This window comes from Eurosta solidaginis, chromosome 4 (assembly GCF_040869045.1).
Source record: "Eurosta solidaginis isolate ZX-2024a chromosome 4, ASM4086904v1, whole genome shotgun sequence".
Taxonomy (NCBI): Eukaryota; Metazoa; Arthropoda; class Insecta; order Diptera; family Tephritidae; genus Eurosta; species Eurosta solidaginis.
Genome location: NC_090322.1, coordinates 116,911,169 through 116,925,943, shown reverse-complemented (window position 1 = coordinate 116,925,943; position 14,775 = coordinate 116,911,169). Strand labels below are relative to the sequence as shown.

Below are 14,775 nucleotides of genomic sequence, written 5' to 3'. Positions count from 1 at the left end.
CAGCAGACCGTAACAATTTATACCAAAGACGAAAATTACTGCGAGGATTTGTATCAAAAAACCACCAAAAGAAATGAGGATGGCAAATATATCGTGTCTTTGCCTTTTAAGCAGGATTTTAAAGAGGGTATCTGATTAGGACCGTCGCTTAAGAGCGCGTGCTCACAATTTTTCAGAAATGAAACCCGGTTAGCGAAAAATCCCGAATTTCAGACGGAATATAACCGAGTCTTATCAGAGTACGAAACGTTAGCTCATATGGCACGGGTAGAAGAGCATGTACCGGCAGATACATGCGATACCTATTTTTTACCCCATCACGCAGTAATTAAGGAAGAAAGCACCACCACTAAAGTGAGAGTTGTTTATAACGCCTCCTGTCCCACTGCTAATGGAATCAGTTTAAATGATGTCCTTCATTCAGGCCCAGTCCTTCAGAGTGATCTAACGATTCTCATACTCCGTTGGAGATTGTTCCGATACGTATTCAACAGTGACATTGGAAAGATGTACCGGCAGATATTGCTAGAGCCCAGGGATACCAGGTATCAACGCATCGTCTTCAGGTCATCCACCAGCGAACCCATCAGCATATACGAATTGAAGACGGTGACTTTCGGAGTAAACTGCGCGCCCTACCTGGCCATAAGGACCCTTATTCAACTAGCAGAGGACGTAGAGGAAACCTATCCCATCGCATCGGACATCCTACGACAGTTTATGTATGTCGACGACGTTTTAGCGGGCGGACACACCATTGCCACCGCCACCAAGGCACGGGGGACGAAATCCAAGCGGCATTACAATCAGCCGGCTTCTCCCTCAGGAAGTGGACTTCAAATTGCGATCAACTACTGGAAGATATTCCACGATCGCACTTATTAAATGAAAACTTTTTAAACTTTGAGGATGCTAGCATGGTTAAAGCCTTAGGGATCAGGTGGAATGCCCACTCTGACTATTTCTATTTTTTCTACGAAGCCCATAGATAACCAAGTCATGTTCACAAAGAGAACAATATTGTCTGCTATAGCAAAATTATTTGATCCACTAGGTTGGCTAGGGCCATTTATTATTACCTCGAAAATCATTATGCAAGGTATTTGGCTGGAAGGCGCAGGCTGGGACGAAGCCGTATCTCCCGCGATATTAGATAGATGGCATGATTTTTTAGAGAGCTACAGACATATTGAAAGCATTCGTATACCACGTTGGGTACAGTTTTCCCCGGTAGCGAGCAGCGAACTACATGGCTTCTGCGATGCTTCCGAGAAAGCATACGCAGCCGCAATATACCTGAGGGTACAAGTTGATAATCATGTGTTCGTAAATCTGCTCTTCGCAAAAACCCGTGTAGCCCCGGTGAAGACTATATCTCTGCCCCGCCTTGAACTATGTGGTGCGGTTCTGCTAGCAGAAATAGTGCAGTCAGTCGCGAAAAATCTTAATTTTAACAACCCTACAACCTATCTATGGACGGATTTGACAATCGTCCTTGCATGGATTCCAAGCCCCCATGCTCGTGGTCCACTTTCGTTGCCCATAGGGTGACAAAAATAATCGACAAAGTAGGGAAAGAAAACTGGCTTCATGTCGACTCGGCATCAAACCCGGCAGATCTCGCAAGTAGAGGTATACCCGCTGAAGATCTTATCAACAAAGCCCTGTGGTGGGAGGGCCCTTCTTGGCTTCATGAAGATAGCTCAAATTGGCCTACCCAAGAAACAGAATATACCACCGCGTCAGAAGAAAAACGGGTTCAGGTACACTCATCAATAGTAGATACAGACTCTGATATCCTCACAAGATTTTCTGACCTCCCGAGAGCTTTGAAAGTACTATCCTACGTCTGGAGATTCTTTCAAAGAACTAACCCAAAAACAAGAGCCTCATTTCAATCGAAGTCTTGCTCAATTTCGTCGAGCGAAATAAAAGCAACGACCCAACGTCTGATTATTATCTATCAAAAGAGGCATTATGGGGAGGAGTATTCAGCTTTGAAATCTAAAGAACTCATAGGAGCAAAGAGCGAGGTACTACCACTGAACCCATTCTTAGATGAAAGGGGGGTTATGAGGGCAGGCGGCCGCCTCGAAGCTTCCGAAGATATCCCGTACAACGAGCGACACCCAGTCATTTTGCCGTATAATTGCCAGTTGTCACGTCTTATTGTAAAGTTTACACATAGGATCTCACTCCATGGGGAAAACCAACTTATGCTACGCCTCATCCGTACGCAGTATTGGATACCACGGATCAAGAACATGATAAAATCGACAATCCACAATTGCAAGGAATGCACGATTTACCGAAAACATGTTCAAACCCAGGTAATGGGAATTTTACCCAAGGAAAGAACTACGTACTCACGGGCATTCACAAATACAGGAGTCGATTTTGCGGGACTTTTCGATATAAAGAACTGTCGGGGACGAGGTTGTAGAGTGTCGAAGGGGTACGTATGCTTGTTCGTTTGCTTTGCAACGAAAGCGATTCACCTGGAACCCACCTCCGACCTCAGCACTCAATCATTTTTAGCAGCATTTGCGAGGTTCGTTTCGCGAAGAGGCTGCCCTAGTAAGATGTTTTCCGACAATGGCACGAATTTTGTCGGGGCTTCTAGAGCACTTAAAGCGGAAATGAGGGAATTCCTACAAAATGCCCTATGCAAATACTCCCATCAATCCTTATCGTGGCACTTCACTCCCGCATCAGCTCCTCACATGAGGGGGACTGTGGGAGGCGGGAGTGAAAAGTTTTAAAAGCCACTTCACAAAAATCGCTTCAAGTTGCAAATTCACCTTTGAGGAGTTTGCGACTTTGCTATGCAGGATCGAAGCCTGGCTCAACTCCCGACCATTGAGCACTGCGTCAAACAATGCATCAGACCTGGAGCCACTAACCCCAGGTCACTTTCTGGTAGGAGGGCATCTCTTATCTCCACCAGAACCTGATGCCAGCGAAAACTCTGCCTCAATCATAAATCGATGGCAAAAGTTAAAATCCCTACATCACTCCTTCTGCAAGAGGTGGAAATCGGAATACCTCTCTGAACTGCAGAAGAGAAATAAATGGAGATATCCCAAAACGAACCTAAAAACCGGGGACCTGGTCGTAATCAAGGGGGATGATTTGTCTCCAAATGAATGGAGACTCGGACGGGTGGTCAAATTACACCCAGGACCTGACGATCGCGTCAGAGTGGTCGATATCATGACGATGAAAGGCCAGATAACTCGACCCTTGGTAAAGCTCATCATCTTACCCTACAATCGCGATGAGGCAGAAGAATCTGCGGCATCCAACTAAAAAGCCTTTCTATTGTCTTCCACTTCACGAAAGACCAAACCAATGAGTCTACGTCGTGAGCCACCCAACTTATAAATCTAGTGGAATTTCATCCAGTGAACTGACAACCTCATCGAAAGCAGACGGAGTAAAAGCACTTTTCGGTAGCATCAAGTTTGCCTTGAATGCATGTTCAAATATTAAAAAAAAAAGGAGAAAAATAACTGTCGGCTTTTACGCACCCCTTCACCTTTCAATGGTGATTTAATACCTGTAAAAAAACTATCCAAACCATCGAAATTCTCATATTCATTAAAGACGAAAGGGACATTCAATAAGACACTTTTGAAAAAGCGTCGATTTAGAAAAAACTCCTAAAAAAAATCACAGGCATGTCTAGCCAGCCCGGTACTTTTTTCTGCAACACTAACCTTTCAAAGCATTTGAAAGTCTCAATACGGTTCACTACATATGGCAATGCAAGTTTGGCCAACACTTTGTCAATAATACGTTCAACAATGTGCGTATGCTCCTTACACAGATCGGCAAGGGTGATAATTATTGTATTTACAATGGTGGACGATCAACATTTTTCAAAATTGAACCATACAGCGTACAACTGGTACTTGCCGACATAGCATCACGAATAAAATCCCCAACAGCAAGACCAGGCTCTACGCCATCAAATTCCACAAGGCCAATCTGTTCAACCACTTTTTAAACCCCCAAATACTGTATGCCCCACGTCAAAATTATTTCATTCAACGTTTGCCAGAAAATTTGAAAGGATTTTTTGTGCTATATATTTCAGCTTACGTGTTATTTTCAAAAAAAAATTATTTATAAAATATATTCACTCGCGATGGCTGTAGAGTTGTGCTTTTTCGTTCATTTCAGAGATTCGAATCTTTCGTTATTTTTCTGATGAACGAACAAGTTGTTCTTTTTGTTCATCTGTTCTTTTTCTTTTTCATGCAAATTTGATCCCTGCTACTCGCACCCGCGAAAAAAGCCAACAAGTATAGATGGGGGTGTGTATGCAGCAATGCTTTGTGTAGGTATATTGAAATGAGTAATGAATAAATAAGTTAATATATATATGTATAATTAACTTCAAAAAAAGTTAAAAATTTCGGAAGATCCAGGAAATTGAAAGAGTACAGACACAAATTGTAAATATCAACTTTTCAAGTTTAATAAATGTAATAATTAGTTTCTTACAAAGCATGTTTTTCATAAATAGTCCATACATATATTGTTGTAGCAGTGCCACACACAAAGATGACCACACATATCTTTAGTGTAAGTGGCATCATCGGCATTCGTGCTCACTGTGAATTTCTGCATATGTATGTATGAATTTACAATGTTCGCGAACGAGAAGAGAGAAAGAATAACATTAGATAAAACGAACTAAAAGAACAACTAAAAGAACAAATGAACTAAAAGAACAAAAAGAACCGAAATCGAAGATCTAGTTCAGTTGTTCAGTTGAGAGACCTGGTCAATTGAACAAGTTCAGAACGAAACGACCCAACTCTAGATGGCTGGATCCAGGCTGCGACTAGGCGCCACTCGGTGGAAATGTGGTGTGACGACGGCATGGGTCGCAATGCGTTTGTTGTCGCCGTGCTTCCCCCGCAGACACACCACACAGCCTGTCTGGCTACCCACTCGATTTTCGTCCAGCCGCAGATCCCGGACCAAGTCGGCCGATATGACGGTTGACGGCGAACAAACATCAATTAGCGCTCGAACCAGGTGAAGTCGTCCTCCAGCTTCAATTTTCACTATAGCAGTCGGCGGAATCGATATCATGGGCCGCAGTACCGGTCCAGCGACGGGGTCCAGCCCTGTACGTCCACTGCGGAACGTTAGCGGCGTCCTTAGCTGGCGAGTGGCAATGACTCCTCGAGAATCGGCGGCGGTCGACGTAGAGCGAGGCAGGCTAGTCGTGATAGCTTCGTGACGACGATTTGTGTTGTTGTTGGCCAGCTGGGGGCGTTGTCGTTGTCGGCGGCGACGGTGAGGGGTTCTGGTTGACTGTTGGCGCTCATGTTGTAGCGGGGTCGGAAGAGCCGTGGTTCCGATCCCACTGAGAGTCGGAAGGGCAGTGTTTCCGATACTTATACTTTTGAATTCATGCGTACAGTCCGTCCATCCACAAATCTCTCATCTTTCTCCCTCTAGATATTGTCTACTCTAGCAGCAGGGCGAGGTTGCGTACCGCAAGGGGGCCGGCATGTTTAGGCCAGCAGGCTAACCCCAAAGGAAAAATTAAGGGCCGACCACCCTAATGCGATTTAATACAGAACCGCTTATTTATTACGGCCGTTAGCACATATACTAAAAGCAAAATTGACGTTTCGTTAAGTTACCCCGCCAAAGGCCTGTTAGCTTTGGGGGGTAAACGGAACGCGTGGAATGGAACTCGGTCACTTGGATTGAAGCAGCCACAGTTTACGCACGCTCGAACGTCTTGAAGCCGCAAGTTTTTAACCACCATTAAAACATCACCGCCAGAACGCAGAGTCCCTGAATATATTAAAGGTAACATTGTAGCAATCGCATGCTTGCTCCTTTAAACTCTACTTTCTGTTTTTATATTGCACATTCCCTTAAAATAAAACACTATTGTAAATTTTAATATTAATCACTGCCTTTTATTCCTAATACCCTCTCGACAGAAACGAAGTCTGGAGATCGCCAGCTCAAGTTTTCAAGCCTAATTCGTGATCCTAAAAGTCGCTCAGCGCTTTTCTTGGCACTGTCATAAGAAATTCGAGCATTTTCATACTACTCAAAATTATATGTGAGGGCATATGCGAGCGCATGAAATTTTTTTTTATTAAAGTATGAATTTGTATCTGCGCATATGATTCGGAGCAAAACAAAACAAACGTGCTACAAGTGCATAGGGGTTGGGCAGCCCTGTTCTTAACGAAAACGGATTATGACCAAATTGCCAACTAAAGCAATACATAATCCATGTAATATGTTGTACGTTTTTATCGCTTATAAAACATTAACAGCATTCTTTCTTATTTCATAGCTCCACCATCGCCACACCACGCACTACCACCGCCGACAGCACAACACCACACGCCAATACCACCTACAAACGTATACCCCAACCGCGCATGGACATCATCAGCGCGCCTCACCGTGCAACAAGAGAACAGTGTCATAAAAAAGGCAGAGGCCCACCTAAACGGCCTCCTGCACCACCTACAGTGACAATTAAAAGGCAGAGGCCCACCTAAACGGCCTCCTGCAACCACAACAGTATCATAAAAAAGGCAGAGGCCCATCTAAACGGCCTCCCGCAAAACCAACAGTTACAAATAAAAGGCAGAGGCCCACCTAAACGGCCTCCTGCACCACCTACAGTGACAATTAAAAGGCAGAAGCCCATCTAAACGGCCTCCTGCAGCATCGGCAGTGACAATTAAAAAGCAGAGGCCCATCTAAACGGCCTCCTGCAGCATCTGCAGTTACAAATAAAAGGCAGAGGCCCACCTAAACGGCCTCCTGCACCACCTACCGTGACATCTAAAAGGCAGAGGCCCATCTAAACGGCCTCCTGCAGCATCGGCAGTGACAATTAAAAGGCAGAGGCCCATCTAAACGGCCTCCTGCAGCATCCGTAGTGACATCATAAGGCAGAGGCCCACGTAAACGGCCTCCTGCAGCATCGGCAATGACATCATAAGGCAGAGGCCCCCCTAAACGGCCTCCTACACCACCGGCTCAGACAACGAGAACACCATATCATGGGTGAGTTCGTTCCATAATACGGACGATTTAGAAATTTAAACTTTTTTCCCTTTGAATTTATATTTATAATTGAATTTAAACATATTTAAGCCATTAAGCTGTCTTAGGATGACATTACAGAAGAAAAACGTTTTCATTAAGTTAATATCCAAATATGTAATAAGAATTACGCCTAATTGTATGTTACATTAAACGCAAAACTTGAGGCGTGTTTAATTGCTGCTCGCATTCAGCATATGCGCTAATTTTTTCTAAGGCTTAGGTTAGAATTTGTAAGTAAACTACTCGAAATTTATGTGCATATGTATCAGCAACATAGCCTATGTACGTGCATACACCTTTGTTAGTACTATGTTATATTCTTATCTAAGATGGCATTAAGACTTCAGAATAAGGAAATGGATTTTTTTTTTATTATTTCGAACCTAATTTCGAATTTTCAAACCCAATATTAGAAAGTTTAAAAATGTTTGAATAGTTGTTTGCATATTAGAGTGCAAAATTTCGGATGTACGAACCTAGTTTCGAAAGTTCAAAATTTGAAAACCATTTCTAAGTTAATTTCGAAATTGGCAATGGCATAATTTAAATTGTAAAACATTCGCGCGCATTGAATAATCAACTAACGCTTTTTGAACGTATCTTCGAGCAAGTTTTTGTACTAACTTATTAATAGTTAGCAAACGAAATTATAAAATAAGAAAATTGGGGTAGATAAGCATATTTGAGCGAATTAATTTAAATTTCCATGTCTTCAAAAACTAAGCCTGTTACGATGCCTAAAAGCGGTACTACATACATATATTTAGAATGTATATAAATATATATATATATAATATTTATTAAAATCAGAAAGAAAACAAAATTTTTTTTAAAGATCAAATAAAATGAATTAGAATAAAATACAATAAAATTGAGCTGAATCTTCAACAAAACATAAACTACCCTATATAAAATTAAGAGTAATGTTAAACTAAATAAAATGAAATAATTGATATTAGAGAAAAATTGTAAGTTTACAAACGGCGATGGTTACTAGGACATGTTTCTGAATTTCACTTCTTCATCAGCTAGCTTTTCGGGAGCTGAGCGTTGAACTCGAGTCTCCAACATTCATATCAGTGCAAGCCTTTTAGCTGCTACGCCATATGAATGTTCCGTTGTTCGCTGTACAATTGGTCTCTAAGAGTTGCCTTTTTTGTTTATATTCCTTTTGATCACCATGTAGGCACATACACTCTGTATGTAGTTTATTCCTAATGATGTGGATATGATTTTTAGGCGTGCTTTTGAAAGCTTAGTAACATTTGTTCGGATTTTTACAGTATTTGTTTTTAATACTTCCGCTGTTACTATTATATCAATATGATCATATGTATTTAATTAGCGAGCTTTGCTCATATTGCTTTATACAATGGTTTTTGTAATTGATATTAGAGAAAAATTGTAAGTTTACAAACGGCGATGGTTACTAGGACATGTTTCTGAATTTCACTTCTTCATCAGCTAGCTTTTCGGGAGCTGAGCGTTGAACTCGAGTCTCCAACATTCATATCAGTGCAAGCCTTTTAGCTGCTACGCCATATGAATGTTCCGTTGTTCGCTGTACAATTGGTCTCTAAGAGTTGAATTTTTTGTTTATATTCCTTTTGATCACCATGTAGGCACATACACTCTGTATGTAGTTTATTCCTAATGGTGTGGATATGATTTTTAGGCGTGCTTTTGAAAGCTTAGTAACATTTGTTCGGATTTTTACAGTATTTGTTTTTAATACTTCCGCTGTTACTATTATATCAATATGATCATATGTATTTAATTAGCGAGCTTTGCTCATATTGCTTTATACAATGGTTTTTGTAATTGATATTAGAGAAAAATTGTAAGTTTACAAACGGCGATGGTTACTAGGACATGTTTCTGAATTTCACTTCTTCATCAGCTAGCTTTTCGGGAGCTGAGCGTTGAACTCGAGTCTCCAACATTCATATCAGTGCAAGCCTTTTAGCTGCTACGCCATATGAATGTTCCATTGTTCGCTGTACAATTGGTCTCTAAGAGTTGCCTTTTTTGTTTATATTCCTTTTGATCACCATGTAGGCACATACACTCTGTATGTAGTTTATTCCTAATGGTGTGGATATGATTTTTAGGCGTGCTTTTGAAAGCTTAGTAACATTTGTTCGGATTTTTACAGTATTTGTTTTTAATACTTCCGCTGTTACTATTATATCAATATGATCATATGTATTTAATTAGCGAGCTTTGCTCATATTGCTTTATACAATGGTTTTTGTAATTGATATTAGAGAAAAATTGTAAGTTTACAAACGGCGACGGTTACTAGGACATGTTTCTGAATTTCACTTCTTCATCAGCTAGCTTTTCGGGAGCTGAGCGTTGAACTCGAGTCTCCAACATTCATATCAGTGCAAGCCTTTTAGCTGCTACGCCATATGAATGTTCCGTTGTTCGCTGTACAATTGGTCTCTAAGAGTTGCCTTTTTTGTTTATATTCCTTTTGATCACCATGTAGGCACATACACTCTGTATGTAGTTTATTCCTAATGGTGTGGATATGATTTTTAGACGTGCTTTTGAAAGCTTAGTAACATTTGTTCGGATTTTTACAGTATTTGTTTTTAATACTTCCGCTGTTACTATTATATCAATATGATCATATGTATTTAATTAGCGAGCTTTGCTCATATTGCTTTATACAATGGTTTTTGTAATTGATATTAGAGAAAAATTGTAAAATGAAATAAACTAAAATAAGATAAACAAAAATAAAATAAAGTAAATAAACTATAATAAAATAAAATAAAACAAAATAAATTAAAATACTGAAATTTTTTTTATATATACTCTTCCGCCCCCTACTTAATCATATCTATGGCCTTCCGCTAACTTTGCAACTAAAATCTTTTTTTTTTGAAAAGAATATGAGGTTGGCCTTGAGTTTTCTTTCTGCTTAGGTTTCCCTTATATTAGTATGAATAAGCCTTAGTAAAGGGTTAGTCGTATAACATGTATTGGCTATAACTACTGTCACGAATATTAGCATCACTAAGCTATACCATCACTAAGGCGATGCTAAGGCCATGCTAAGCGGTATTTACGTCAATAATCAAATCATGTATACACATATATAAGGCAGCCGAGAGATGTCACACACAGATGCATTTACTTATACGCCTATGTGTGTGCGAGAGACTTTAAACTACAAGCTCACATACATCTGAGAGACGCTGAAAAGTAAACAATTGTAAACAAGTAGAAACTATATGAGAACTATAAACACACGAAATAGTTGGTAAGTTCTGGAAATAGAAGAGCCTAGATGTATGCAGCGTAAACTATAAAAGCGGCGCAAGCGAGTAAGAAGAAATTCAGTTTGATTTGAGTTGTCAAGCAGTTTCGATTAAGACGATATCTAGCGAGCAATAGCAGTATTATTTTGAAAGTCAGTTTCATTTAAGCTATCAGTTTGGTTATTATGCCAGCTAGTTGCAAAGTATAAGTGTTATTGTGAAGTACTTTAATAAAGGCCATTTTTCCATTATTCAATATTGGAGTTATTTATTCAACAGTTTAGTGATACGAACTTAGCAAAAAGGCAAATAAGAGGATTTGCAAGCAAATTCGTTACAATTGGTGTCAGAAGAGGAATTGTTGAATAAATTCCAGAGGACAACAAGGACATGGCAAAGTTCAGTGAATTGAAGATCCAGCAACGGAAGGAGTTGGAGAGCCGTGAGAGAGGCAATGGAAGCAGAAGGAATTGATGTGGACGAGTATGTCTTTTATCCTGATGGGGACGAGACAACAACAAAAATTGAAGAGAAAAAAGAAACATCGCAGACAGTTACGAGAACAGACTTGAACATGATTTTGGCTGCAATATCTGCTCAAACATCGACAATGTCATCTCAACTAGAAGAACAGAAAACGTATATGTCATCTCAACTAGAAGAACAGAAAACGTATATGTCATCACAGATGGAATCCCAAGAGACACGAATAACATCGAAGATTGAAGCACAGGAAACACAAATTTCTTCACAACTGGAAGAACAGAAGACGTATATGGTATCCCAACTGGAATCGCAGGAAACCCGTATAACATCACAATTGGAAGAACAGAAGACATACTTGGCATCTCAACTGGAAGCGCAAGAGGCACGTATATCTGAAATGTCGGCACAAATTTCGGAACAGGTATCATCGCAGCTCTTTGTGAAACTGGAAGAGCAGGATGCAAAAATTTTACAAATCGAGGACAAAATTGATGCCGAAATAGAAGCGTTGAGAGGTCGTATACAGGAGTTGCAAATAAATCGCCCAACAGTTTCAGCGAGTAATCCAAAGGTAAAGACACCATCCTTTGACGGTTCTGTTCCTTTTCAGGTCTTTAAGCTACAGTTTGAGAAGACCGCAGCAGTGAACCAATGGAATGCTGAAGATAAAGTTGCTGCACTGTTCGTAGGATTGAAGGGGCCAGCAGCGGAAATCCTACAGACGATTCCCGAAGGAGAGCGGAACAATTATGAAGCACTGATGGCTGCTGTAGAACGACGTTATGGAAGCGAGCATAGAAAACATATATACCAAATGGAGTTGCTGAACCGCTTCCAGAGGCCTGGTGAAACATTGCAAGAGTTTGCGTCGGATATTGAAAGGCTAGCACATTTAGCGAATGCGGACGCACCCGTGGAGTACACTGAAAGGGTAAAGATTCAGAGCTTTATAAATGGCATACGGGACGTCGAAACAAAGCGAGCTACATACGCAAACCCAAAGCCAACATTCGCAGAAACGGTGTCACAAGCTCTGGTGCAGGAAACAGCGTCGCTTCTGTGTAAGCCAGTTTTCAAAGCACGCCGTGTGGAAGTAGAAAGGCCAGAGTGGGTAGACGCAATATTGGAGGCGCTGAAAGGATCGCAAAAGCGGAGTGAAAAAGTTACCAAATGCTTCAAATGCGGGAAGTCCAGTCACATTGCACGTCCTTGCGATCTTGGTCCTAATAGTTCCAACAATGGCGGTGGCCGTAAGCGCAAAGCTGGAGGAAATGAGAAAGAGCGTGTCGGATGTAAAGAACGAAAACTTGCGCCGGCTATTGAATGTCCTGTGATATCTGTGTCGCAAATTGGAAGGAAATCATGCAGTCTTACCGTCAGAGGGAATGTGGATGGCAAGGAGCGTGTACTGACTGTAGATACGAGCGCATCTCATTCCTTGATCCGATCTGACTTGGTCAACAGGAGAATAAAACCGTTACCTGGAGCGAGGTTGCGTACGGTCACTGGCGAGTATAACCAAGTCCGGGGAGAAGTGATCTGTTAAGTCTTAATTGGGAAGGTCATGGTTTTACACAAATTCGTTGTGGCGGAGATTGTTGATGAAGTTATATTGGGAGTGGATTTCTTGGTTGACCATGACATATGCAGAGAAGGGTGGTGCATTATGAGAACCAAGATGTGCCACTTAACTTCAGTTTGGAAAAGGGTTCAGCAGTAAGCGAGTGCTGGTGGAGGAGATTCGACAGAGGCCACGAAAGTCAAGGAAAGTAGCTCGAGCAAAGGTTGATGGATCGAATTGGCCAAATAAAGCGAAATCAAAAGTACCTGCGAGAAAAACACTGGCACTGACAAACCCTAATGGACGCACTAAAACGACTGAAATAATTTTCCAGAAAGAATGCAAGGGTGGTTTCAAGCCAGCGCGTACTACTGTTGTGAAACGTCAAGACGATACTGATGATGCAAAGTCAATCCGTCAAGATCAAGCTCTGCGAAGTAGTTCTTCATTGGCCAAGCAACAGAGTGCGAGGGAACGATCCAGGATAATGAGTAGTAAGATGAAATATAGGTACGGCAACTAGAATAATTCGGAAGGTTTCTTGGAGGGAGATTTGGTACTGTTGTACAACCCTCACCGGCGGAAAGGTGTTCCTTCCAAATTTTGGTGCAGTTGGGAAGACCCGTACAAAGTTGTAAAAAGGATCAGTGATGCCATCTACCGCATACAAACAATTGGGAAACCACGAAGTAGAAGGGTGGTTCATTTGGAGAGGCTAGTAGCGGTTAGATCGAGAGATTCGTCTGATCGGGACGATCAGACTTAGGTGGAGGGCAGTGTCACGGATATTAGCATCACTAAGGCGATGCTAAGGCCATGCTAAGCGGTATTTACGTCAATAATCAAATCATGTATACACATATATAAGGCAGCCGAGAGATGTCACACAGATGCATTTACTTATACGCCTATGTGTGTGCGAGAGACTGTAAACAACAAACTCACATACATCTGAGAGACGCTGAAAAGTAGACAATTGTAAACAAGTAGAAACTATATGAGAACTATAAACACACGAAATAGTTGGTAAGTTCTGGAAATAGAAGAGCCTAGATGTATGCAGCGTAAACTATAAAAGCGGCGCAAGCGAGTAAGAAGAAATTCAGTTTGATTTGAGTTGTCAAGCAGTTTCGATTAAGACGATATCTATCAAGCAATGGCAGTATTATTTTGAAAGTCAGTTTCATGTAAGCTATCAGTTTGGTTATTAAGCCAGCTAGTTGCAAAGTATAAGTGTTATTGTGAAGTACTTTAATAAAGGCCATTTTCCCATTATTCAATATTGGAGTTATTTATTCAACAGTTTAGTGATACGAACTTAGCAAAAAGGCAAATAAGAGGATTTGCAAGCAAATTCGTTACAGTACAGAATAAACTTTCATTGCATTTCGTTGGATAATGAATTATAAATAAATTGTAATATAAATGGAAATGATGACGTCTCCCTTTATTTAGAAGGCACTAGGTAACTCAGGTAAGGGGCCACCGAAATATAGGTGCGTCGGTGGCCATGGATTTGAAGGGTGGGCCAAGCACCGGGCGTCGCAACAACACCCGCGGCGCCCCTATGTATATTCGGCCTTTTTATTTTCAGCCGTTTTAGCTTTATTTGTTCCAGCGTTTGGTAACCGGTCATTTCCGGTTCGATTAAGCTTGTTTTTTTTTGCGTTTAGATTTTTTTTTTGAATTTTAAATTTTGAATGTGTTAACGGTCTGTCCGTGACATCCGGTACGGCCGGATGTTGTTTTAGTTTGAATTTCTAGCGTTTTGAATTAGTTTTGCGCTGTTTGACCATTTCAAATGCATGATAGGAACTTTTTCTGTTTATGGCGCAGGACAGTAAGGTTGGCAAGAACCCCGCCCAGCCGACATGACTAGCCACAGAGCACCACTAGATCATGCCGACTGCCTTCCTTACTGCTCCATTGTAGGTGCGAATCCATAACACCGCTGTTCGCGAGGGTCATTCCGGGTCAACTTGTGAAGTTGACCATCCCACCAGTCTGAGGTGAGCAGCCGCAGGAGCAGCCACCTGCGTTGCGGCGGGATGGTTGGGCGGATCAAGTTGTCCGGAGTGGTCATCGGGGGCAGTGGCTGAAGGAGCCACGGGACTTAACGTCAGTCCTCTGGATTTTGTATTCACCCGATGAGGCAGTGCTGAATGCACTTAGTTTTTTTGTAGATTTGGGGTTTTAGTTTTCCCGGATGTTGTCCGTTAGTCGGCTTTGGTACATATAGGTCCGCTAATTGGGTTTTAATTTTTTTTGTTTAAAATTTCATAATTTATAATTTTTATTATCTGCCGAATTTGTGTTGTCTAGTGTGAGAGTGCGTGTGTGTGAATAGTA

General features: G+C 41.3%; 1 protein-coding gene across 1 annotated transcript in view; it reads right to left on the bottom strand.

Annotated features, from left to right (window-relative positions):
• Window positions 1-14,775, bottom strand: part of LOC137250187 (lanC-like protein 3 homolog) — a 260,066-nt gene that overhangs the window by 117,058 nt on the left and 128,233 nt on the right. The gene's annotated exons all lie outside the window — the stretch shown is intronic.